This window comes from Dermacentor variabilis, chromosome 5 (assembly GCF_050947875.1).
Source record: "Dermacentor variabilis isolate Ectoservices chromosome 5, ASM5094787v1, whole genome shotgun sequence".
In the NCBI taxonomy this organism is placed as follows: domain Eukaryota; kingdom Metazoa; phylum Arthropoda; class Arachnida; order Ixodida; family Ixodidae; genus Dermacentor; species Dermacentor variabilis.
This window is the reverse complement of record NC_134572.1, coordinates 102416745-102443669: the sequence shown is the minus strand read 5'-3', so window position 1 is coordinate 102443669 and position 26925 is coordinate 102416745. Positions and strand designations below refer to the sequence as shown.

The following is a 26925-nucleotide window of genomic DNA, read 5'->3' as shown; positions in this document are numbered from 1 at the left end:
AATTCTCCTTAGTGTATAGAAAGAATACCTCTATTTGCCGACTCTTGCTTCAAAATTCTTTTGCAATATGGAATAATGATCCGGAAGGATTGAATAAAAAAAGCCTCATGAATTGGGTATCAGTCTTTTATACTAGTGGACGCCCTTGTCGTAGTGAAACTGGCAGTTCAGTCCAGTTCAGTTTTATTACCTTACAGGCCCCTTTCTGGGGGACATTACATAAGGGGTGGCTTTTTTTAATTTATATAACGAACACGCAAGGAAGATTAATTAACATTTAAGATGATTACTAACACAATCTTGAAAAATAGATTTTGAAGCGATGATGGCGATGCATCACGGGGAAGGCCGTTCCAGTCTGTAGCTGCTCGATAAAGGAACGAGGCCGAAAAAGTAGTAGTACGCTGTGATGCGCGAGCAACCTGAAATGGATGACTGGTGCGGTGAGATATGCGTGTTCCAGGTGTTATATGAGGTGGCTGATTTAGTGACATTTAGTAGCGCTTGTAAATGCAGTCCGTGTCGTGTTATACGTTTCATTAAGTTCACTGCCGATTCCTTTTACCAATACTTCCAGCTGAACAAGCGCACTTGGCCCAGTTTTATTTTTATTTTCGACTAACTTACACCAACCTGAATGCCGCATTGATCTACGGACGCTAGGAGTACGAATATGCCGGAGAGTCGATAAAGAATGAAATTTTACGATAACAATAACCAAGAAGAGGTGGAGATAGGATGCCGCGAAAATTGAGCGTACACACGAAATCGATATATATGTCTAACCACGTGATGTCTCAGCGCACTCAAATACTTATCTACTTCCTGTTTGCCTTTGTGCACTAGTTCCCCTTATTGTTATCTGGCTTACGTTGCACGGAAGGAAGAACTAAAAAGAAAATAGGCAAGATGCGTATACGGTACTTTTCTAAGGGGGAGGCTACGTTTCTGTTGTTTTTATCTTCTAAATACCGCCCTTATCATTGCGTGGGGCTCAAGCTTGCTGTTGAGTTCCTCTGGGAGAAAGGAGCTTCTTCCAGAAGATCAAGAGCAAAAGAGTCACCACACTTCCGGCTGGAGGAAAGACAAACTAAAGAAAAGCGCGCAGCAGCAGAGGAAACGAATGAAGAAAGAAAGCAAGAGTGAGGGACGGTGTATAAAGGAACAGATAAGCGGAGCAGAGAAATTCCTGCAAAGTAGGGAACCGATAAATGACCGATGGTAAGTAGCACGAGGATCCTTTATACCAGGTTTACACTTCTCATCCGAAACGTTACAGTCCTTAGGCGTCCGATGAAGGGATGTAAAAGGATAAAACGGAGAACAACACATACTGGAGGAAGGAGAGGATGGCGGAAGAAGTTCGGGGCAGAATTCAATTGTGAAATGAGTTTCGTCTTTCCCTGGGATTCGAGCGCTAGCCAAGCGCGCAGGCTACAAGCGCGCTTGTTTGGCTATTTGTGCAAGCTACAGCGCTGTGGAAAAGTATCGTATGCCGAGCTCATCGTATATAAGAAATCTTTCTTTGTTTCTACGCTCATGGGGAATCTTGAGATGTACTTTCAAAGCTGTTTGAAAATTTTTTTGATCGAACTTCCTGCGTTCCGAGAATTATTCTTGCCTTCTTTCTGTAGCGATAAAAACAAGTTACGAATTCAGTCTTAGGCAGTGTAAGGATGCTAGTATTCATTTCTCTCAGCTCTGATAATTCAGCGTTCTTGCGCACTGGCGATGCTTCAGGAATGCACACAGATTTATCGGTTCTCCTGACGAGTCAATACGCATACAGCAAAATGGTTATTCTTTTTCTGGCGGAATCCTTCTCGCGCCGTTATGGTATCTTTGTTCAGTTTTCTCTGTCCGCGGAATTTTCGTTCTCGCCTTTTGCCTGTTTCTGCCATTTGTCCGTGCACATTTGTTTGTCCATGCCAGTATCATTAAGCAATTAACATTTTTGGAGAAATTGTTACAGTTTCGCTGAATTGAGGCTTCCGCCTCGGTATTGGAAAAAGCAGGCCTTTCAGCTTATACTTGTAAAGCAGACTTCGTAGACCTTTCCTGGGACCTCCGTCTTTCCAACGCAGTTGCCGTATACCGTTACAGCCAACCAGCGTACTGGATGTACTTTTTCACGACTTAATACATTACAAGTACGAGAAATATATTATACGCAAATGATTCCTGCAAAACCACAGAAAGTTAGCAATGATTTTTTTTTTTTCATTTCAAGTAGTGGTTAGGGCACGGAACCCTTTGATATCCTTTATTCTCGGGGTACCCATTTGCGTACGCGATTTGTTTTTGCCAGTTCTCTCAAGTAGTAACAAGGAGAAAACCACGGAGCAGCGCTTAAATTGAAACCATCTTCTTAAACAATGTTTACCTATTACTCAATGTTACCTAATGTTATTACCCAATGTTTACCGATTGTTACGTCTTTCAGATCAGTGCTCTGAGCTTGCTGTGCACAACCGCCTTCTGAAGTCAGACGAGAGGTGCGTCGGATCGCGTTCCGGTTTTTTGGAGAGGTGTATGGCAAACAGAATACTAGTAGCGACACCTTGTGACGCAGAGCCTAACTAGAGAGCACATGAATATACTTCTGCAGCGACCCGCCACATTCTGCTTAGCGGCTGGTGTAAAGCCTTATTAAGCGACATAATGGTGAACGTGCAGTTCATTTATGGTTTTAATTCCACCATTACACTCACGTGACAACAAAGTTTAAAACGCCCATGTAGCTGCAAAAAAATGCGAAAACACCCGTGTACTTAGATTTAGGTGCACGTTAAATAATCCCAAGTGGTCCAAATTATTCCGGATTCACCCACAACGACGTGCCTCACAATGAGATCGTGGTTTTCACACGCAAAACCCCATAATTTTAGCGATTTAGCATAGGGTATGTATATATGCTGTAAAAAAAAGAAACATAAACAAGAATAAATAGGAAAAATTGAGCATATCAATGAGGCGCTTTTTCGTTTGCCACACACGTCGAGTTCAGATTGAGCTTTGCAGGCTTCGCGTGGAATGGCTAATTAGTGTAACACGGCGGCGCCCAGGAACGCATCGATCCAAATTCGCCTTGCTACTTACTGACTCTTCGTTACGGCACTTCGTATCAACAAGCAGAAATAAATTGTAAAGACAGCCTCCGCTTAGACTAGTCGTCCCACTTTATCTCTTTCTCTTTCACCCCCCATTCACCTCCCCACGTGTAGGATACGTAGCAAACTGGACTCAGTCTAGTTAACCTCCCTGCCTTTCCTTCTTCCCTTCTCTCTCTCTTGTTGACAAAATGGTAGTGAAGTATTGTTGGTGTTGTTGATACCAGCTGCCTGTTTCCCCGTCGCTAAGCCTGACAAAAGACACCACGGATGCCATGAAAGCGCCTTGATTTCTATCTACGAGGTGACGCCACAGCATTTCGCGTTGGCCATGCGCTGGCGGCGCGAAGCGTACTACTAAATCTTGCCAAGAACACGCATGTGAAGCTCTACCATAGCTGCATCGCAGCTCATTGCTAAGTCATCAAAAGCTATGTCTTTACAAATGGACGAAACTGCAAACGCAGGACGACATCGAACTCGCAGGAGCTCCGTTCTGACAAGCGAAAATCGTGACGTATTATCGAGCGGTGAGAACACAGACGCCGTTCAAGCGTCGAACGCCGGCACTTTGTCGCTCGGTCCATTATTTGCACGCCGCGCCCGACGGGCGAAGGGCTGCAGCGATTACGTGTAGCCTGGAGCCTGTCCTCGATCAGTTAGCGCATGCGCACACATAACGAAAGGAAAAAAACCGCGAACTATCGATGGCCCCAACTTGTAGCGATATTTAGTACTTGCATTTCTGAACACGGAACTCATTTAATGTCGACCACTTGCGGGTGAACTTGAAGTGGTATGTGTAATCGGGAAAAAGAAGTCGTCCATGCCTGCATAATTCAGCGAACGTGAGTTACGTAGGCGGAACCCACTTTCACGTTTCGCGTTTATGTACGCTTGTTGTCTAAAATGTGCGCTATGGTAAGCTTTCCGCGTGTTGGGCGACGCAGCTCGCTTTTGATTCTAGTGTGTCTGTGCGTGCATTACGTACGTAACATGCATATTTTATTCATCTGTAGGCCTCTTCATAGCAGACAACTTCGCAGCCTCGTGTACGTGTTTGGAACTCAGCATATGTGCCCAGGGTGTACGTTGAGACTAAGTAGATTGCGGGGTGTAACTTTCCCTCGCCTTTTATCAGTGTATGCTACAGTTTGTATTAGACCTCATGAGCTTAATCTGCATTATTTAGCAAATTCCTTTCTACATATATCGAACCTGTGACGTTTCTTCTAATCTTGGAATTCTTTTTTAATATATTACAATTTCCGTAGCCATCACCATTATACGTGGCTAAAGCTCTCTTATATAGCTTTTTTTTAAGTGCAACAAAATCGGAATTGTTGAGGAAAAGTGAGGCAAATGCATGGCAAACGGGCCCGTTATTTACGCGTTTCATTGAGGAGGAGGAGAGGGGCAGGCGGTTTGTTACATATTCCTCTGAATTTACCACATTAGACTTTCAGAATTTGCTAGTTTGCAGGAAAAAATGAATCGCCACACCAGCAGAGCATGCGCTTTTTGGACACGTTGATTGATCTCCGTACATACAGAGAAGCATAACTTGATACCATAAGTGTGGTTCGCCTAAGTTGTAGAAAGTACTTAGCTGCATTTTTTAAACCCCATTTGTCACCGATTGTTCACACTGAAGATGGCGCACTTTCTTCGCACAGCTGTGGGAACTACTTCACACTTTAACGTGTTTTGGTGCGAAACAGCCAAATGGCATATTGAGTGAAAAAGCAGGCGGTGTCTGTAGCAGCGGAACGACATGCACATGACGCTGGCTCGAGCTTGCTCTCTCGCGCCTCGACGAAGCAGAGCGGCCAAAACGGAACACCTGATGCTCCGATAGCGTTACCCATGTGGCGCGAGGGGAGAGGGCATCGCCGCGACGCCACGTCACCAGCGAGCATCGACGGAGCAGACAGGGCGGAAGGAACGCCGCGGGGAGTCGCGTCGATGCCGCGTTGGTGGCAGCTGCTGCTTCCTCCGTATTTCGTCGTGCAGGACGTCGGTGGCATGCAGCGTCCGTGATTTCTCAGCAATATCGTCCAAATAATGCCGGTCTACAGCAAACATTCTATAGTAGAAATTGTACAGAAACATAACGCGCACCAATTTAATCGCGAAACTCGATAACATACCCTGCAGCAAAACTAGAAAACATTACACGCAGCGCAAACCTCGAAGAACCACTCAGCGGCACTCAATTCAACACTAATGCGTTCACATTCACAACTCATATGAAGTGCTTAGGTTTCCTCGGTTGTTTGATTCCACGCCCGTATTACATTGACCCTGATGGTGTTGCATGCACTCTTGCTCTACCTTTCATCTTCTCGCCTTTATCCTCCCCCAGCGCAGGGTAGCAAGTCGGACATTTCCACCTGATTAATATCCCTGCTTTCACATTGAAGATGCATTCACAACGGCGATTGACAAGATCGACCGCAACTAGAGACCAACGAGCTGCTCGCGGCGACCGATGTTCACACCGGCAAACGCGGCCTGCCCGTTGCCACGCCGAAATGTGTAGCGATAATGCCGTTCACACCTGCCTTCCGCCGTCACTGCCGCTTGAAATATTCGCCAGCGTATCCTGCTCCTGCACCGTTGATTGGTTCAACAGCTTTTTTAAACATCGAGCAGCGAGCGGCTCACCCGAAATCAGTTGCTTTCGAGAAAAGCGACCAATTGCGACCAACTCTGTCGCGCGACCTCTAGGTCTCGTCAGCATGAATGAGCCCTTACTACTCATATGCGTAACATCCATCCCTTCTGTCTTTATTTCCTCCTCCTTCTCCTATACCGATGTTGGCAGCACAATATAAACGAACGTGACCTATCCACAGCGTTAAATACTTCTACAGTGAAGAGGAAATGAGAGAGGCCAGTCACGCAGTTCCCGATTAAGGCTCTCCAAGTGTCTTTATAGCCGCGAGTATCCATCGACAAATTATCCATCTACAAAATAAGCAAAAGGCTTTGCAGGAGATACATGACACCATGCTGAAACCATTACCCTCCAATGGCCGAGCATGATTAATATTGCTGTGCTACCGGCCTATTACGCTTCGGAGGCTCCAATAAACCAGCTTCAGCTATATATGCAAGACTGTGTCACGCATTTCTCTATATTTCCCTGTTAACTGCTTCATCGGAGTGAAGCTCGTTTCTCTTGTGCTCATGGTGCAATGCCTTGCTGCCTTACGTTGCCCCGAGTTCAAAGCAAGTCTCGGTAATTAGACCATAAATCATGGGTAATTGCATAGAGCTCGCCCTCTATACAAACTGCGAAATTAGCAGCCGTAGGTTAAACTTCTTAAAAATAAGCTTCGGCGAAGCGCGATAACTTTAATGCGAAAGAAAAAGAAAGACGGTGTATGAAGCAACCATTCATTTCTACTCGGACAGCCGGTCGAAAAGAGAAATAGTAGGGGTCAACTTGCTTCGCCGTAACTGGAAATATTAGGGATAGCATTGAAACAATGGTAGCACAAAAAAGGGCGCGATGTAAGCTTAACTTAGTTGAAATCCCGACTATATATATATATATATATATATATATATATATATATATATATATATATATATATATATATATATATATATGTGTGTGTGTGTGTGTGTGTGTGTGTGCTGTGAACGAGGAGAGACGAAACCGAGGGGCCCGACCTTTATTAGTTATGTATAGGAAGCCAAGAAGCATTGACACCGAGAAATGTATTTTAGTATTTTAATCACACGGACATGCTGCCGGCATAGATTCTCACCTTTGTACTTTAGCGCTTGAGAAACTATATTTATTCAATCTGCGGGGGCGTTGACAAACCGTTGATACACCTACACTTTTGTCATGTTGCCGTTTTCTCTAATGTTTCCTTCATAAGTATTCGTGCGTGACGACAAATTCCGAGTAAAAAAGATGGCACCATCCCACATTTGGCAAATAAGTGTACGTCCGTTACAGCAACTATAAAATTATTATCTGAAGAACGAAACGGAGAAAGGAAATAATTTACCTTGCGCTTGCGGATTTACTAGCGCAAAGCAATGATTCTTCAGAAACAAAGCTCGAGGTGTCGGGAAAGCAGCCACACTGTTTAAAATTTAGCTGGCTAGAGTACATTTGAAGAAAAAACGAATGATTGATTACTCCTGCGTATGCAGCCTTCGAAAGCTCAGAATGATAATCAAGCGTGAGATCCTGTATATACTTATGCTTTCGAAAAGCCCTATTCGCTATACAACAAAGGAATAAGCAAACTTTCTGCATGCGTGCACTCAATGCTCTGGGCAAGAAAACAGACCTGAAAAATGGCGTCATTGCATTTGCGCTCCAGCAACACAAGGGGAACCCATTTATGCTTCAATAGAGAGGAGCAAGAAAGAGAGAGCGCTGGTTTCCTGCGAACAAAGAAATCCCAACCCGAGGAAGCGTGCAATGGTCACGTGTTTGCCATCTGGGGCAGAAAACTGAAGGCAAAGAACCACGCGATTCGGTGACGCCGAAACCTGTACTTTTCCACTTCGTTTGCAAATGCACTTCAAGAAATACTTGCTTTCTAGAACGCGTGCCTTTCGGACCACTGCACAGGGGGTTCTACTGAAGGAGGCCATAGCCGCACGCGAATGGCAAATAATAAATTCTATATTACAAATCTTCACGAGACGATAACGAGACAATTAAAGCTGTTAATAACACGACACTGTATTCGCATTTCTCTGGCTGAAATTTGATGACTGTTGTCAAAGGAAATAAAGCAAGACGAATTTTGGATAGCGCCGATGTCGTCACTGTGACGTCACAAATTTTACTGCGTATTCGTGTAGGTCAGAAGCTTTAGTGCGACGCTACCTGACCTTTAGTAGCGTGAATTCGTGCGCAAGCAGTTTGCTTAATCACTTAATTTTATTTCGTCAATCTATAGTTACAAAAATCCCACCACACGTCAGACCAATAGCCAAAAGCTAGTTGATGATCAGAACGTGGCATAGGCAACCTGTGTATTTGTGTCAAAAAATATAAATGCTATAACAAAGTTATGCAGAAGTATCATCAATCAAAACATTGTTCTTTTCTTATAATAAATAACAATGTTGCGAACGTGAAGTTGTTTAGAAAATAAAGCACCTTTACGCATCAAGAAAGACTCCCTACTACATATTCACTGTCCAAGATGTGCACACGAAAGACCTAAAACAAAAACTAAAGAAATACGATGGTAGCCCTACCACGGAAATAGTAATCAAAAAACATTTCTCTACAATACTGATGACTGAATTTATATTCTTGAGAACATAGATGCTGTTGTATCAAAATTAAGATGAAGACATTATGAACACACGAACAGGATAGTGAAGCACTAATTAAACGACAAATAGCTTTCAGTGTAGTCATCCGTGCGCCTTCAGCATTTACTACGCTTTTACGTCTAGGCGTCGGGCAGACAGATAACACTTTAGAATATGCCTCTGTTTTTCTATGGGTGATCTGGACCACGAAGACAGACTCGGAATGCAGATAAGAATGGCGCATGAATGTCCCGCATTTCGTTTAGTGCCTCGCCTATGCCCAAGTTTTCATAGTAGCAATATACTGTATATAAATCTATTGGTCTGACGAGCGTATAACCTCTACGAACAGAGCACACAAAAATATGGCGCGCATGTAAAATGTGCTAGATACTCGAAATACTTGGGTAATCGAAAGTCTGCTGAAAAAAAAAAACAGCATTCTGAAATGCACTATCGCGACTTGAGAAACGCCACCTCAGTATTCTGCCGCGCAAACGAGGGCAGACTCGCTCACGTTCGAACAGAATGTCTAAGCCAAAAACTAGAAGAAAAGAATGACATCACTAGCTCCCGCGCCAACTGGTCTTCGCGGGAGAAAGGACCAGTGGCGACCAAACTAAACTGCCACTGAGAGCCGAACGCGCTAACCTAGTTTGTACATCAGCTAAACCTGTTCTTTATTCCTGCTTGCTTTGATCCTATTCACGGCCTGCCGACGACAAATTGAGATTTAGTGACAAGAGTGCAACCAGGTCCTATCACTACACGAAGTTTCAATCCCGCCTGAAAGACATCGCGAGCTTTGGTGGACACTGATGCTTCTTGGAAAACGAGGCGATCCCCTGTGGGCCTTCGCGGAGGAAGCAATCACGGAAAGAGAGACGACGTGAACCAGGACGAACGCGCGGGGGAGCAGTCTGCCCACGCAGCACTCTAAATGGCCACTGTAAAGCTCTCCTGTCACCGTTCAGTCACTTAATGTCGGAGGGCGAAACACGAAAGAAATCCCGCCGTCGAAGATCCATACCGCCTAGAAAAGGATTTAGTGCCAGCGGTAGCTTTCAATCACTTGCCTTTTTTTTTTTGTGCTTTAGCGCGCAAGGTGTTTTTAAAAATGATAACCTATAGACTGCTATTCCGCGCATTTTCGCTTCGTCTGCACCTATTGCTTTCAATAAGTAAATAAGAGGCTGCAACTATTGCATTGCCGGCAAGCATCATTCCAAAATTTGTGCTTAAAGAATGTAAATGATAGGTAAATCTCTACTTCAAGGACAGGGGAGGCTTGAGCTAAGCGTCGAAACTGCGGTGGGATTCAGAACGCTAATGACAGACTTCTGTCATTGAATAACGAAGCAAGAAAAAGCGGCGTGCAGAAAAAATAGAAGGCAACAATACCTCGAGGTTTCTGTGCTCTTCGCCGTTCACGATCGGCGAGCTCGGCCAGAAAATGTTCAGCCCCGGTTTGCAGCTCTGTAATGTGCTGCCGTGAATTATCAGAAGAACCACAGTACAGTGTTTCCGATAGCCTCAAACCTAACTCGGCGAGATACGTGGCAGATCAGCTCATCGAGTGGCACTTCCGCCACTGACGCGTCTCGGGTAGCTCTTCGTGGGTGGCTGACAGCGATAACGCCGCCGCTACGAAATCTAAATCAGACCCTCACCACACTTCCGCCTTTGCGTCAAAGATCGCATTGTTCATCGTCATGACAGTGTCCATTGCCACAGCTTCTGTACGTGCTGCAATAGTTGAGATTATTGCGCGTCATTGATACCTGAAAGCGTTATCACTTCCATCTGCAGCAGCTGCTCCCCGCATTGCGAAAAACGCAAGAGCCGGCAGTAGTGTGGCAAATTTTCAACTTGGCTAGTTGTTGGTAAAGGTCTGCTCCGTATCACTGCAAGTTTGATCCGAACCTACCCACCCCGCTGCCTTGTGTTCGCTAGCCCCCATTACTCAAGACACTTGGAACGAAACGAAAAGGTAAGGCAGGAACACTTAACACTACTTACGTGTGGGAAGGCGAAAGCATTATGCCGCTTGTAGAATACGCCATAGAGGGGATGACTGCGTTACCCTCACCGCAGTACGCCGTATAGGCGCATTTGTCAGCTGGTGCCCCAGTAGTTTGTTTTGCAAGTCATGCGTCACGTTTAGGTTGGTTGATTCGTGGGTTTAACGTCTCAAAGCAACACTGGGCAGTCGAGAGCGTCGAATTCACCTTGGCCACCTTCGTTTCGTCAACGTGCACCCAAATCGCGCTGCACGAGCGTGTTTCGCATTTCACCACCCATAAGAATACAGCCGCCGTGGCCGCAAATCGAACCTGCGACCCCCGTGCTCAGCAGGAGAGCAACATAGCCACTGCAGCACCACGGTGGTTGCTCTTGCGTCGGAAGTCAAGATGAGTGATGGAGCGCTGAGTCCTTGCATTTTTATATTGTAGCTGAGTATGCTTTAACTGCGGAGAGCCTGCAACTGCAGCGAGCTGCGACGGTGGCCTAGCGTAATGCACCCTATTCTGGTTTTTCACTCTCATTTTCAGAAACAAGCCAATGCGATGGACGTGTGAGTGTCCGTTTTTGTTCAAAGTTATTATTAGAAAAGGCAACTTTCACAAAAGCACCATCGAGGCTGTAATTGGGTTAACGTAGCAAATTTTGATGTGCTTTAGAGACCTGAGTTCAATAAATTAGGTGCCTTTAAGCGTAAATCCTCCATAAAAAGAAACAGAATAAGAAAGCAATAGAACGGTGGATAATCCTCGTCAACTGAAGGAACGCCTAAGCTCCGGAGTGGTGTCATTCCGTTCTTCTTTTTTTTTTCAGACGATGACTTTTTCGTAAACCGTTTTCGAATGCAGTTTTTCAACACTTAGAGGGCTAGCGTATAGTGGGCGCATAAGGCTTTTCGGTTTCCTGAGACCCATTTGTCTCGCATCGCACCCGCCGTAGTGCTTAATCCTTCAAACCACTCCAGTAATCGGGATAAGCCTCACACCGCGTTTCTCGTCCCAGCTGTTCAGACAGAATGTATCTCAACGCGTCCCTCGAGAGGAACGTCTTTATCGGCGTGTCTGTCTGAGCCCGACCGCCTCAGCTGGCACTCCTATAATTTCGTAGGACGGCAGTTGATACTATGTGCAACAATTAAAAAAACACACATACACGCAAGCTTGCATTATGTCTAGTGGGCAGTCTAAAATGTGAGCTTTACCTGAAACTTCGTTGTGCAAGATGTGAGAACAAGGGCCAAATAAAGCAGATAGAGAACTGCTGTAGGGTATCTTGTGCAATATTTTGTTGTTTTCTGGAATTGCAATTTTTTGTTTAGGTGTAGTTGTTTTATTTGGTTGTCTGCCTGTGCCTGAATGAATGACAGTTAAGCCTTTCTATGGACCCACACACTTTTGTCTAGTGTCTCTGAACGATATACTGCGAAGGGAACGTTGCGATTAGTTTTTGTCGTTTGAGCACCTGTTGATAACGAGCCAAATATTGTCAGCACCAGCCAGGTGCACCAGTCAACCAAGTATCATTTATACTAGTACCTTCAATATTGCGGCTCATGTAGTATTACTATTAAGAACTTTTAAGGATAACTTAAGAAGTTGGCCTGAAGGCTGCTGAAGAAATAAAGGCAATTTTACATTAGATTATGAAGCTTGTAGGTGAAAGGAGATGGTCCTGCGCCTTCTGTTCGATTGTCCTGGTTTCAGTGTACAAAGAAAGGTCCCCTGCACCACGCTCGAGAAGCTTGATAGCCATCCCCTTAAGAAAAACAAAACCCTTGGACAGACTGTAACTAACGATGTATGTGCCGTGTTATGTGCTGCCTATCTCTTCTCCCCATCTTTCATCCCCCCATCCCGCTCCCATGTGTAGGGTAGCAAACCGGTTAAGCTAAACTGGTTAACCTCCTGCCTTCCTTCTCCTCTGTTTCCTTCCTTGGGCCTTGGTGGCAGCCGACATCAGCCAGAGTTGCTTTAAAAGAGCTACAGTGTTTTCAAAAGCATTCAGGCTGATTGTAAAACTAAAACCGCCGTCAGTTTGTGCGTACATGTTTCCTTCATATCTTCAATTCTTGTCTCTCCACCGTTCCTCCCTTTTTCCCATCATGTACTGCAGAGAAGCCCACCGGTCAGTCACTGCGGTTAACCTTCGTCTCATGTTTTTTTCTCTCTCGCCAATTTTCTACTTAAAAAGTGGGCACCCATTTTTTGCAAAAGTTGCGTACTCCTGTTAAAAATTTTGAAAGTCATTTTCCAACGTTAGAATGAATGATGTTGTAGGACATTGCTGCCGTTCATCTCACCTCAACAGCAATGTTCGGACGTCATCTCGACGGTGTCCTTGAGATTGATATTGTACATCGAGAATGAAGGCCAAGTCTGTGGTAGTACGAGAACAATGGCGGCTTGCCACGTTACTGGCTTGTGTTGGCGTTGCTTCCTGTAGCGTATCCGAGCATGCGCTCGTCATCCTTGGTGGTAGCTCACACCTTGAAAAGGTTGAAACACCCACTGACTTGCAGAAGCGCACAAATACGTCGAAGGCTTAACGTCAATCAATGCAATGGCTCGAAATAAACTAGGACATAAAAACAGATGTCCCTAGTTTTATGAATCTTCTGGAAAACGGATAGATTGTACACCACGAGGGTTAGACACGCTTGAGGTGTACACTTATTTGTTATTGTGCTCCAGTCCTGTGGCATAAATAAGCCACTACTAGGCGAAGATTCAGTAATATCGAAAAATGCCTAAGGACGCTGACAGGAAAATAATGGAAGCTTCTGACTCATCCGGCTCCCCTTTTCTCGCTGAGCTCACGTCTAGGCACCACTGAAGCGCTCCCTGGCGTTCACAAACGTAGAAACACATCAGATTGCATCCATAAATTTTCTCTAATTCCAAATGTATTTTTGGCGATCCACACCGATAACGTGCGAGCTATAGGTAAACCTGAGAGTTTCAGTTTAGATTCCTAATTGTTAAGCCGCAGCGAGGCACCTAATTCAGCGGTACTTCACGACAACCCCGCAAAGGAACTGTCGTGACAAAACGCTGCATCGACGTCAAGTAGCTGAACGGACCGAGTTAGGTAGCACCGCTAAAACGAAACATCGGGCCGATGATCTACGAAACAAACAAGGAACGCTGTGAACGCGCTATTCGTGCCCACTAAGACCATAGCAAGTGCGTCCGACTGGCACACCCCCCATCATTCATAAATAGCAGAGCAGAAGACAACCCATTCGCGCTGTGTCGTCTCTTCTTGTTTGGGCCCGTTCTTCAGATTGCTACGTGGTGAACGTAATCCAATTCGCCCGATTCTGTGTTCTCGAGTGCATCTTTATGGTTGCTTCTGTTGCTCCTGTAGCTCTCGCAAGCCACATCGCTCGCGTTCGCTTAGTTAGTAGGGAGTTTTAGAATAGGGGCCCCAATAGTTTGGGTCCCCAAAGAGCTTTGCGGGTGTTAGCGTTGGGACACGTAGGAGTGAAGAGTTTTAGAATAGGGTTTTACGTTTGCGGATAGCGTCTTGCGCTGACAGCGCCACTACGGCGTCAAAGAAAAGCTATTAGAAATAATTAAATAAAATATACCATTTTATGATAGGAATAATAATTTTGACTTGCGTGTATTCGCATTTAATTACAATTTAGAGGCTATTCTGTAAGCAGCAAACAATTAGTTGCGCTTAGTTTTGAGTAAACAAAACTTTACTAGCCTTCACCAGCCAAGCTTAGCCGTGTTAGGCCTACGAGCCATAAAATCCACAATCGAATTCAAAATCAGCGGCGTCTAATGAGTCAATCTTCATAACACACGCTAGTTGAGAGAAAGCGATAACCGCAGTCACTTCTCCTAGCTAGCGAACTTCGCGCGTTACCGCGAATCGAACCCAGTTTGATGCTAGGTTACAGCCGTCGCTTCGATGGGTGCCGCCATGTTTGCCGACGCAAAACTTTTGGGGCCGCTATTTGGGCTCCCGCTAAATCGGTGAAATAGCGTTCCCAACGCAAAACCCAAAGGCAGTTTGCGTCTTACGCATGCGCAGTGGCTTCGACGCTATTTCTTTGGGGCCCCAAAACGTTTGGGGCCCCTATTTTAAAACTCCCTAGTTTCAAAAAATCAAATCACCCTATTACTTTCCCGCCAAAGTCAAGTAGTCAAAGTGTTGATAATCAACTTCACAAGCGTTGTACAAGGTTCAACCTCAAATCGCCCCTTTAAAATACAGGAAATTGCTTGGATCGTGGTGAGCAAGTCATCGAGGGCGCAGCAGAATGTGAACAAACTTTTAAAAGTGTCTATTTCAAAAGTTGACATATGGTTAGATCAGAGCTTGTAATAGGTAGCCCTCTACCGTTATGCATGAAGATAAACTCTAATGATTTTAGTGTAAATGGCACTTTTGCGTATTTGGACCACACGTTTGGTACGTAGGGCACCCTTTCACCAATGGATTAGGATTGAAAAGTCCGTTTATCATTCAGTTAGCGTCATGGACAAACGTGAAGTGAGCTCTGCGCTGCGCCGTCGTTATCTCTACTTGTTCTCATTTTTCATTCATTTATATGCTTTATAATGCTTCCTTTTCTCTAGTTTTTACAATATACAATTTAGAATTGGAGCAGCTGAGGTGCTCTCTACCTCAATCTCGCTGCAACATCCGGTGCATAACAAAACAGAACAGAACATGGGAGAGCGGATGATCACCGTACAACGCGGTTGTTTACAGTCACCTCATGCATATGCACACCAAGAGGACATTAGGCAATCCTCAGAGGCTTGCTTGAGAGCAATTTCCGAGCACATTAAGGTTTCTTCGCATTTAATGGTCTATCCTATGTCCTGATATCTTGTGCTTTAGATCGTAAAACTCTATGTACACATGAAGCTGGTTTGTATGAATGAACTTGTGGAAGCGTCCATAGTGAGATTCTGAAATCATTGATGACAGTCGGGCTATTGGACCTCTCACAGAAATCAACATTAGCGGTGAAGTACGCGGCAACATGACAGAATGGTGTTGAACGTATTCCAACGTATCTGAAAGAAGTGACGAGAGACAAATCGAGGCATCTAGTTTGCCGTTTGTATGATCGTGAAAATGCTGCAAGTCAGTGTTGTTGCAACATTCGCGCGGATTCACCGAATCGCAACGTCCTCGAATCGACAAAAGTCCCGCGTACTGTACACTCCTAGTGCAGTTATAATTAGGTATAGGGGGTGAGGGGGGGGGGTGGAAAGGATTTCGTTTCGTGCAGGCCATATTTGAGATGGACGTTTCGAGAGTAGTAATAGAAGGGCAGCGGCAAGAAGGGACGGTGTCAGACTGTACCTTCCTTCCTGAATGTGTTCTGGAGAAGAATGACGTTGGGACATTGTAGCTACACGCAATTCTTGCAAAAATGATAAGACGACAAAAGAAAATCACGACAATCAAAAATGACGCTCGGTTCTACTGAAGTGATTGTTTTTATTCTCCGTACGTAGCGCAGGTGGCGCTACATAAAGCTTCAACTCCACGCTGCAGCTTCGCGTAATGCCTTGTAAGTTGTTGCCGTCGTATTTTGTACCTTCGCACCCATTATGCACACGAGGGCGCTCACAGTCAGCGGAAAGCGCCTTCAGACGAAGTCTACAATGTCGCAAATTCCACAGATGTCTAGATAAAGCTCCATACCACTTGCACCACCATCTGAAAATAAAAGAAGAGAGGTAAGATAACTTTCTCAATGGATGTCCTCAGCATATTGAAGTCATACCAACATTATGATCTCAGAACAGCCACGAATAGGTAATGTCACTAACGGTGGAGAGCAAAGAAGTCAATCGCACCGACAAGTCGCACTGCGACAGGCACGTTTCATGAATGATCCGAGAAGCTAAACTTAAATCACCCACCTTGCTGACAACAGCTTCGGAGCCCATAATAAAGATTTGCGGACGGGCCAGCATATAACCATGCGAGTCCACGGGTCAACTGATGGTCCAAACGTAAACTAAGGCACGAGCGGATACCAGGCGACTGGAAAAAAAGAAAAGAACGGCAAAGCTAATTGAACTTTTCTGAACATCGGCCCATAAGCACTCGACTTCGCAGGATACTTTGGTGGAAACACGCGCATGTAGAAACGAAGGCCACACATGTGGCCGAGAACTCAATTAACTGGAGACAATTTTTTTAGCAAGTGCGGCAATTATTTCAAGAGTAATGATAAGCAGGAGCGATATTTCTCGCTGGTTCTCGAAAAATCATGAACAAACTGAAATATTTCATCAAACGAAAACTTAGCATCAATTAATCTATTTTACTTATTCTATATGGTCTAAAAGAACCAAAAAGCATTTCACCGGGGTTAGATTACCAATTGTTTTTCAATGGTTAAATACAGCAATATATGCAATAGTATGAAGCAATGACAAATGGAATGTAGAAAGAGTAGGAGACAAATGAAAACATACATGTACCTTTCTTGGTCAGACTTTACCACTCATCATAAGGTAACTTGAGATTTCATTTATTTATATGATTTATTTGTTCATTCACTTATTCATTTATTTCTTTAATTACTTATTTGACTATACTGGCAGCCGCATCTTGGCAGCCAAAAGCAGGAATGTTACATGCTATAACAAAAAGAAAGTAGAGAGCTTTCTCAAAGCAAAATGTCGAAAGATGATTCAAGCAATGGGAAAAAATAAGACAAACGTGCTTATTTTTTGCAGTATGCATCCTCCGCAGAGGAACAGCACCGAATACAAAGGACGGCAATTCAACAAAAAAAAAAAAAGACGCAAGATGCTTGTAAGGAACTAAGATCACTGATGTGGTGATAATTGAAAAGATAGCATTTATTAGAATCGGTACAAAAGAAACTTCGCGCTTCACTCATAAGCGCCTTCAATTTGTAAGAAACCTAGCTTTGATGTCCCACCTGTTCTGTCTGCCTGCATCCAGTATGTCCTGGGCAGGTTTGAAAGCAGTGGTTCTATGCTGAAGACAGGATAAGATGGACAGACAGTAGCACGGGCAGTGTTGTCATCAAGGCAGTGAAAAAGCGGTTGAATGCAATGGTGGCTTGGCAGCTCTTCTCTGGAAAAAAAGAAAAGGAGGGATCAGAAATGAAATTTTCGTTTGTATGAATTCAACAAATGCAAGGAAACAAACCAACAACAAAAATATGCCTTCTAGTGGGTTTTTTCTAGAGAAAGCTATTTTTATGAGCTCTTTGTACAGGGAGACGTTGGTAGATTGCTCATTTGCCAAATAGGAGCCAATTTGACCCGTCGAAATCACGTTCCCGAGGGCAGGGAAAAAAGCAGCGCTTAGGGATCGTCAAAGCTTGACAGCGTATTTATTGCTCGATCTAGAGTACGCCGGCGCTTATAGTTGCGTCTGCTACGGCCTGAGTACGTTTCACATAGCTTCACAAACTTAACTGGAATGCACAATGAGCGATATTATACAAGCTTCTTTTAAATTCACTAGGAATATCATTATTCTGTAGTGGGTGGGGATTTTCGGGGAAGCTCAATGCATGCAGCTTTAGTACACGTGTGACCTCACATGCATGTGCGTTTGGCCTATTTGCTATCTACATTCAGACCGACCGTAAACATAATCCACGTTCAGCAGCGGCAAGCAGTACAAACAACTTGATCTGTAATGGTTTATGTTTGGCGTAAAGCGTTGCCATATACGCAGTCCAAGATAAATTTAACACTTCAGGCAACCCCCTCTGTCTTTTGTCGACTGTCGTCCAGCCACGTCGATATTTATGTCGACCACATGACACCACCTACCTCCTCTCTCGATCAACGTCAGACTGTAACACGCGTGGCCTGAACTGATGTTACACGTTAGTCTGACCGCTACTGTATGCATTCAAGACGTTTAACTCCAGTGGAGGAGCCTACCGCAAATGATGTTCTTTAAGAGCCTTCCAGCTGCTGGAGTCTGCTGTCTCCTTGAATAGGTAAACAGCGGCGCAGGAACTACCCAGGCGCCGTTGTGACAGACCAGCTCCCGAGGTCCCCGCAGTTCGAATCCTTCGAGGCAGTAGTAACGCGTCACCGATCCTTCGGCAAGCGTGCGCCAGCAAGTCTCCTCGCCGCTGACATTGTAGTAGCCATTCACGATCTGCGGAGGTTCGGGCGAGCACCCTGAATCTGCGTATACGAGAAAATGGAGATCCTGGTGCGTTAGAGAGCACGTGCGCGGTTCTATAGCGAACGCTACAAGGACATTGTGGCTGCGAATGTGAACAAGAATAGAAAAGATATTACAATCTGCAGTGAATATGTAGAACTCTATCCAACCTGCTTCGCAAGTTGTCCTGTGTTCTGCAATGAAGCCGAAGCGCGCATACGTAATGAAGAATTACACGTTCGAAAGTGAACAAGAGTGCCAGAACGCTCAGAAAATTTTTGCACCGAACGCTTTCCGTTGTAGTAAAAAGTAAGCGATGCACCTCTAGGCAAGCGCAACTAACCTCCAAATAGTTTATGCGAGATTCCAGTTCGCCAGTCTGTCCCAAGCACAATGACGTGGCAACGGAAGGTCAGGTTACGGAAGGCGAGCCAGTCTTCCACGTGGAACACGCGATGCAGTCGCACTTCGTACGTCGAGTTGGCCGCTGTCTTTAGGCGGTCGAATGGCATTGTGTTCAAGTACACTCCAGTCTGATCATTGTAGACACCGCACGCTGGGGAAGGCTTGGGGAACATGCCACCGCAGTCCAATTCCACAGTCTCGGTGCAGGACACGCGGTCCGAGAACGTAGTCCAGCTGTCTTCCTTGCAGGAGTCTGCGGTATAAGCGATGTGCGGACAATATCAGGAATAAAAATGTGCGTATGTCTGTATGTTCGTGGAAAGAATATATATGTGTATATAGTGGCACAGCACTTGGCTGTACGAACATTTTTCGAAAGATGACATAAGGATTTCTATGGTGTACAAACAAAAATGTTGTCTCAGCACAGCAGAGTAATTATCCGGGATTATATTCATAATAGCGCGCTTACGCTATTGAGCTATACGCAAAAGCAAGTGAGTGTCTGTTGTCATGTCTGATAGTATATTACTGAAGGCGTTACTTAAGGTGTTAAATATTAATCCGGACACGCCCACTACGGCGTGCCTCATACTCATATAATAGTTTTGGCACGTAAAGCCATATAGCTTATTAAATGAGCGGTGATGAAGTAACGCTTAACGCACACTAGTATACTATTCCAGGTGACTGACTAAAGAATTATGAAGATGTTTGTAAGGCCACTAGTTCCATGGACGGAGAATGCGTAATTACTTCAACGAAATACTCAGCCCTCTTGTATCCCATTGCTATGGATGAACAGAACAACTATGAGACACGACGTTGAAGTGTCATGCGGGCCGCAAAGAAAAAAGAACGCAGTTAAACGAATAAACGAAAACACTTCGAATATCTAGATGTAGGAACGACCTACTGACAATATAACACAAAATGTGAGTTTCATAGATGTCATATTCACCGCTAAACCTGTGCTGTACTGCGTCGGCTGAATTACTACATATAATTTTAAAATGTTGTTCAAGCTTTGAATAACTCAAATATAATTTATGTATGGTAAAACCGACGGCAAATAGAAGATTTGAGCGCAGCAATGGGTGACTTCGAAAGTGTAGGCTTATTTAGGCTACTGCTAGCGGTGTTGTTAACAGACGCTTCCTTTTTGGATATAGTGCGAAGAAGCCCCATTTGCGTGTCCTAACTGGGCGGATACCTTCAGAGCTCTGGCAGTAGACTTGCGCAAAACATTTATTAATTATTTCTGCAACACTATTCCCCTTTTCGGCTTTCTAGGCCTAGTTAGTGAAAACTCGTGCGATTGGGCCCAGTTTGAAGACGTTTACTGCTTGGGAATAACAAATTGTGACTGTGTCACACTGGATGGCTCAGTGCACTACGTGATTTACATGTCTGTGCATGTGAAACTGATGCTCTGCGTGGCTATGTAGTGAAGTGGCAGGCTGTGTGACAGGACTCACACAAAATAGTGCCATCAGCACATAATAGCGTCATTTGAGACATAAGCCAGCTACAGAATATTTAAATGTTTAATTACGCGAGAGACGAAGGTATGAAAAAAATGTGATTTCCTCTCCCACATTTTAACACAAGCTAAAGCTTGCTTATGTCTTCAAGCAGCGCAATTAGGCGATCCTCCGAGCAACGCCATTCATTAAACTAGGAAATAAAAACGCCAAATTTCTCTGCAGACTTGTTGAACATATTAAACTCGATAAATGAACAAAGTAGCTCGAAGCTTCCCACTGAGGGCTCACCGACGATAACTGTGACGAAGAGGTCGTTCTGTGACACGCCCGCGTCCGTCTCCACCCTGCACGTGTAGTTTCCTTGCATGGACATGTCGGCGTTGAGGATGGTGATGAAGGAAGGGGAGCGGTTGCTCAGGTCGACGCGCTTGTCGAACAGGTTGCGCGCCAGCGGACGGCGCCCCTTGCGCCACACGTAGACCTCGGCGCCGTCCTTGAACCAGAGGACGCGCCGCAGGTCCTCGCCGGGCGACAGCACGAAGAAGCACAGCAGCGTGGCGCCCTCGCCCTGAAGCACGTACTGCGTCTTGTTGCTGTCCGACAGGAGCCGCACCTCGGTGACCACGATGCCCAGCACACCTGCGTCGAGCATGTCAGACACAGCGCCTTTTATGTAGCACGTTTAATTTGTATCATTAGTTCATCTCAACTACACAATGCGCACTCTCGATTTCACTCAAAAGTCGGAAAGGCCACTGATAGGCACTGCTGGCATTTCCAACTTTACTGATAAATCAATCGCCCTATGTGTGCATCGATAAATACTGGTGGAAAAAAATTACTTTGGGGACGGAGTTGTAGGAATGACGTTACGTCGCCTGTAATTACGTTGTTTGATGTGCAACAAATTATGTAGCTCGCATTGTTGTCATGGCAACTCAAGAAAACTCTTCGCTCGTCGATACTTCCGATACTCAATTGACAAAGGCGCCATCGGTGCATTTTTGTGACAGATCGACACGTCGTCTCCATGTATTCTCATGGCGGTGTCAGTAGGAGCACTAATTATGGGTTTAATACAGACAGTAAAGAAGGCCTCAACGCCAAGTTCGGCAATGCTTAAATGCAAATGGCGTTATGGATGACGTACGTATTACGTCCATCACCACGAAAAGTGTTGACAGCATATGCGCACCTAAATATTCGCGCTGCTGATATTAATGTAAGCGTACCTACGTCCACCCACCCCTGCCCCCCTCGAAGAAAGGAAAGATGCAGAAAATGGTTCGGCATACAGGAATTTGTTAAACATGAGGCCAGTTATTGTTGCAATGTACAAGTTAAAAATGAATGGAACACATTTTCACTGCCGGCCGATGTCATACAGGGCGACATGCCGTTTCTTTGGAAAAGTATGCAAGTTTATTTTGATTTAGGCACACATATATCGTAGGTTGTTGGTAGTACAGAGAAAAAAGTACGAGAGAATAAAGGTTATATATATCAATATTATAAACCAGGTATTCCTTATCAACTACATACGAATTTTGATCTTTTACTTCATGACGAGTATGAAGTCAAGGCAGCCTACAAGTGTCCCAACACAAAGCAAAAAGAAGGAAGATTACTACAAAACCAAAAACGGGCCACGTATTAAGAAATCCAAAAATAGTGACTACTCCGCAGCAATGCAGATTCCCACTTTTAGAACGCATGCGTCATATTGAAGGTGGCCAGATGAAGAAAAGAAGGGGCCTCGCGGATTTTCTTTAATTTCCTCACTACACTATATAAGGGCTAAGAGAATGTAGAAGTTTGCAACATTGGTATCCTGTTTAGCTGCTAAGAAGGCCTGACACGTGTCGCTCTATATGTTAAGTGACAATTCCAGTGCCTGTAATTTTTTTTATTGTTCTGCGTTTTGGAAGCTCGCGCGGCCATAAATAGTTTTCCTTTTGCTTAGGCGACGGAACGAAAACTGCCCATTTCTTCGCCTGACCTTGCACATGCATTTTCACTGGAGACTGGAAAGAGAGAAGGAAAACGACTCCAACCCACAAGAGGAGTGGAGAAAGCACTTAGAGTAAGTAACAGAGAAATAAAAAAAAGTAAAAGTCTCAGAGCGCCGTCGGCTGCCAGCCTTGCTCTTTCTCCTTTTTGTTCTTTCTTTCCCATTCTCTGTCATTCCTACATACTGGTATGGATATCAACACGCTTTTTCGACAAGGCACCGTGCTTCTGCATGTGACACGTACTCTTTTTTTTTATCTCAGCGCTTCACATGCGCTTTCCCCGTGGAGTTCGTGAATGCAAATGGGGAATTGCGACAACAGCTCGGCGGAGCGTGAAATGCCCAAGTTTCTTTCGCAAACAGCGGTAACACTATTTACGAACCAAAGGAGAATGGTTAGCTCCCGTCTGCTGTGTTTAGTTTGTGCACGGCCGGGGTGACGCGCTGAACTTGCTGCAACGTGGCGAAGTAGATGTAATTAGGGAGTTGCCTTTGGGACTATAATTTTAGCGTAACCCTCCGTGCACAGTTGATTGTTGCGCATATTTCGTATTTTTCGCGTGTTTCCTTGTGCGTTTTCAGTCTTTTGAAGTTCTCGGCGTCAGTGTTGCTTCATATGCAGCCTGCCGGTGGCTCGAATGTTCTGAACGCGAGAGCATTTCAGAATGAGTTTCCTGTGCAGTGCAGCACTTAGTATGAAGAGAAGGCTGAAATTGAAAAGTGAAATAAGGTAAGTAAAAAGAGTACGTTTTTGCAGAGCACGTGACTTTGAAAGAAAGAAAAGAAAACTGAAATATCAATTAATCTTATATGCTTATAAGAAGGTTACAGTCGCTTCATTAAATCGAAGCTCCAAAGTCACTAGTTCGTACAAATTAGACTACGAGATGTGCTGTTCTGTCGGTCGTAAACAGGCCAAAAGCAGTTACGGTTTATCTAATATAAGCGCGGTATCCCACATAAAGATATATACACATATAAACGCAAGTAACGAAATGAGCAGAATATACCTAGAGCCTCCAGAGCCCGCCACAATGATGTCAGCGAAGTAGAAATACGGTTATTTTAAGCTGCTTGTATTCTTGTCATGTGAACTTGAGACATTGCCTAGTTGCCCGCGATAAAACCGTCAGATATTTTCATTGCAATATTTTCCCCTAGCGTTCCGCTTCCTAGGTAAATAAATTACGTTTCATAAGAACACGAGCCTTCTTTACGTACTTCCGAGGACCTTCTTTCTCTGCTGAGTTCGCGTTGGTATCACTGAAACTGTTATTAGTCACTACACCACATCTCAGTTGTTCCGTCACTTTGATAGCGGAGATAAATGAGTGTCTAACAATACACACAGCATAAGGCATCGCCGTCTCCTCCCTCAGTAATATTTGTTGCTGGGCTAGTCGGTTCGTGCTGAATTACGAATCATAAGAACTGTGGTCCATAACTTAGTCCCTTGCTCCCCTTATTTTTTTGTCAATCTGTGCTAAGTAGCCATACTCCTCCCCAAGTGTTTATTAAACTGAAAATTTTCCAGTTATTTACTGTGGTTTTAAACTGGTTTGTAGTTCTTTTCATTTCGTTACGTGGCACCAAGGAGTACCAAAGCGAGGATTTGTAATCTCTGAGCCATTGGAGCTTGACAAAACAGGCTACACGGTAAATAATACGTTGCACTCAAATTTCTAGCGGCTTATAAACCTCAAACTCGCAGAAGGAACTAGTTGTGTTATCTGACCTAGATAACCGACGCCATTACAAGAAAGCATCGTTCGGAGGTAAGTGAAGAAACTTCTCTTCCTGCCCTGCGAACAATGCTAATGCTCTTTCTCTACTGCTTTACAAGAGTCGTTCGTGCTTGATATACCCTATTTCGGTAACCAAACAATTTTAATTTTGATCCAAAACACTCTTGGAGAAGTGATGTCTATAGGAAAGGTCGTTCGCTGTTTCTGTGTAATCCCGGTGCTCACTTGTTTTCTGATACAATGAATTTGTCACCATATCGTTTGAACGAGACCGAAACTCAAGCGCTACCGCTGTTTCATTCACGCAATAAAGAATGGCCGTGTACCAACTGCGAACGGCGAATACACGCACTACCATGCGAACATATGCAGTAGTTCGTACTCGGGTGCCATCGACACAAGGTCGGCTGCTCTTTACAGAAGCTGGCCTCCGAAATCGGCTGGTATGTCCTCGCTGAAGTGCATACCATGTGGTTCACGGCCCTGTAGAGCGCTATTGCGGCCCGCTCCTGTTAGGGTTACTCTATATGGCTCCTGTTAGAGTTACTCCATATGGCTTCGGTTAGAGTTACTCCACATGGCTTCGGTTAGAGTTACTCTATATAGCTCTGGTTAGAGTTACTCCAAATGGCTCCGGTTAGAGTTACTCCATATGACTCCAGTTAAAGTGACTCCATATGACTCCGCTTAGAGTTACTCCATTTGCCTCCGGTTGCACTGGGCGCGTTAAGTTAAGGCACTCGAGCGCGCTCTAGCCAGCAGTGTGCGCTCTTTTACACTTAACGGCTAAAAAGCGACTTCCGGTGCGTGATTGCAGAGCGCGCTCTACGCGCCCCATCCTGGAAACGGTGCGCGAGAGCGCGCGCCTGCTACGGCTTCCGGAAAGATGACGTGTTTCCCACTCTTTCCACTGTTGCAAGTCCGTTCTCCTTGCCCACTTATTCCTCCCGCCGCCGCGCAGCCGGGCGTCTGAAGCTGCTCTCAGGCGAGATCGGGAACGTGTTGGCGCCTCCCACTCTTTCCACTGATGCAAGTCCGTTCTCCTTGTCCACTCATTCCTCCCGCCGCCGCGCAGCCGGGCGTCTGAAGCTGCTCTCAGGCGAGATCGGGAACGTGTTGGCGCGCTTTGAGCTTGGCGCGAGCGTTGAGCATGCATGCTTGCATCGCATATGTAAGCCGCTGCTGCTGCCTCCGTCGCCGCGCGTCAAGTTCTTCTACCTCTTCATCGTCTAACAAGAACTGCAGGAGTACGGTCGGCGGGGCCATTTTCGAAAAGCGCGCGAAGTGCGATAGCGGATGCGGAAGCAACATAACATTCGCCAGACGGCGCGTTCGTGCCCCCGAAAACAGTCGGCGAAAATGACCGTTAAGTTAAGCTCCGAAGGCGTCGCACTCGAGCGCACTCGAGCGTGCTCCTTTGGAGTTCGGAGTGCGCTAACTTAACGCACCCACTTACTTCATATGGCTCCGGTTAGGACTACTCTATATGGTTCCCTTTAGGGAGTCAGAATTGCACTACTGTTTTCGGCGCGACGCCCGCGCGACCTCCAGTGATATATGCTAACGCCGCTATTCATCGAGTTTCACCACGTTGTACCACCACCGTGTTCCAACAGCCCCATGTTGTGGAGAAGCCAACACTTCGGAGGCGAAGGGAACAATCAGCTTGATCCCGCCGACCAAGAGCTATTGACATCTCCACTGTTTTTATTCTTGTCGCTTCTTCCTCAACCCTGTGGATCGAAATCAGTGTGTTCACAAGTGTTTTCTCGGTTAAAGTGCGAAATCAATTATCATCTTGTTACGCGAAGGACGAGTCAGTAAGACGAGCAACTATTTACAGGTTATATTTACTACAGCTTTTGCAGCGCTGAGCGGTTAGATTCACAGCGCGAGCGCAGTTCCTTCTTCCTCCTCTTTTCTCGTGTGATGGCGCCCACGCGCCTCGTTCAAATAATCAAATATCACACGCGCGTAGCAATATGACGCACTGATAGCTCTTGCTGCATGACGGGGTTTAGCATGCCGAACTGTTACAAGCGCAGCGAAAATGATTATTAAGTATGTGCATCCGTCTAACGTGCTCCATCTGCTTAACAGTGCATGTCCACACTGTATACATCCCGCCACTTGGTACTCCACGTGATTGAGTACATACGCAGTTAAACTAACGCGTCCATCAACTACGTCGCTCGTGGAAAGCCATTTGCATGTCTGCCAGGCTGATCGTGAGTCTGCGCTCACTGTCTCGCGTCAAGGAGCCGTCACCCGCGTACGCCGGTGGCAGCCGCTCGCGCGGACTGCACAGCGGTAAATCACTCGGTACATGTCATTCTGTGTGGAAGCAGTAAAATCTCATCTTACGAGTAACCAAGGGCAAATGATAATGAACGCTGTGGATAGGAACTTGGGGCCAAATTTTCAGAACTCATTTCTTCGTAAATGTTCTTTGCCACAGGTCCTTCGCTAGTGTCCAGCAGAAGGATTGCCTGGAATTCTCTCTCACTAACAATTTTAGGGTAAGAGCTCTTTGTGAGCACGGGCGCTGATGATGACCTTTCTTTCTTATGGGGACGGGGAAGGCTAGAGTGCGCCTCTTTCAGAAAGGAAGTGATAAAGTTGCAGTAGATCAAGAAACTTGAAGGGCACCTGCGGCACTGTATACGTTTTAGCGCGACGTGTTCCCGTTTTCACCAATG

At 45.3% G+C, this 26925-nt stretch overlaps 1 pseudogene; it reads right to left on the bottom strand.

Moving 5' to 3' along the window:
* Nucleotides 1–15915: 15915 nt before the first annotated feature.
* Nucleotides 15916–26925, bottom strand: part of LOC142581935 (uncharacterized) — a 75067-nt pseudogene continuing 64057 nt past the window's right edge.